This window comes from Dipodomys ordii, unplaced genomic scaffold, assembly GCF_000151885.1.
Source record: "Dipodomys ordii isolate 6190 unplaced genomic scaffold, Dord_2.0 Scaffold10, whole genome shotgun sequence".
In the NCBI taxonomy this organism is placed as follows: domain Eukaryota; kingdom Metazoa; phylum Chordata; class Mammalia; order Rodentia; family Heteromyidae; genus Dipodomys; species Dipodomys ordii.
In genome coordinates this window covers 435,162-436,173 of record NW_012267226.1, presented here as the reverse complement: position 1 = coordinate 436,173, position 1,012 = coordinate 435,162, and the positions used below count along the sequence as shown (strand labels likewise).

The 1,012-nt window shown below is 42.4% G+C and overlaps 1 protein-coding gene across 1 annotated transcript in view; it reads right to left on the bottom strand.

Annotated features, from left to right (window-relative positions):
• The window catches only part of LOC105980557 (heterogeneous nuclear ribonucleoprotein A3-like), a 34,113-nt gene that overhangs the window by 9,456 nt on the left and 23,645 nt on the right, over nt 1-1,012 (bottom strand). The window lies entirely within an intron of this gene.

Below are 1,012 nucleotides of genomic sequence, written 5' to 3'. Positions count from 1 at the left end.
AGCACCACATAAGCAAAAAGAAAAAAAGCCAGAAGTAGCGCTGTGGCTCAATTGGTAGAGCGCTAGCCTTGAGCTGAAGAGCTGAGGAACAGCGCCCAAGCCCAGAGTTCAGGCCCCACAACCTGACCCCCCCCCAAAAAAAGATTTTCACGGACTTGCCTGCCTGGGCTGGCTTTGAACCACAATCCTCAGATCTCAGCCTCCTGAGTAGCTAGGATTACAGGTGTGAGCCACCGGCACCCAGCTTAAAACAGGTATTTTTAAATTTGAATATATCTTAATTTTCTTTATTTTGGTCAGTCATGGGCCTGAACTCTGGGAATTGTCCCTCAGCTCTTCAGTTCAAGGCTAGCATTCTACCATTTGAACCACAGTGCCACTTCTAGCTTTTTTTGCTTATGTGGTGCTTAAGTGGTGCTGAGGAACCCAGGGCCTCATGCAGGCAAGGACTCTACCACTGAGCTACCTTCCCAGGCCTTAATTTCTTGATTATTAATAGCCTCGTTTTTCCCCCCTTAACCATCTTAATACCTAATTAACCAAGTAATACCTAATAAGTTTAGGTACCCAGTGTAATGTGATTTAAATACAGACTTTGGGCTACATATGCTTCTAAGTGGTAACACTGCTCAGCAAGTTCAAGACCCTAGGTTTAATCTTCAGCATTGAAAATGAAAGTTCTCCATTTTTTAATGTTGGGGAAAGAATAGTCACTTTCAAATTTAAAATAGTAACCTAATGCTGGAGGTTTTAGCTCACTGAAGGAGCACTTGCCTTGTATGAACTAGGACCTCATTGGATCTCCAAGACTGGTAAAAAAAAAAAAGTAACAACGGTCTACACACGTGCCCTATAAAACTATAAGAATGTGTATATATACACACACAAGTATATGAATATTTTACAAAATGTCTTAAAATCAGAGAAATCAGAAATAATTTTTTTTGGGGGGGTCTGGTCATGGGGCCTGAACTCTGGACCTGGGTGCTGTCCCTCAGCTCTTCAGCTCAAG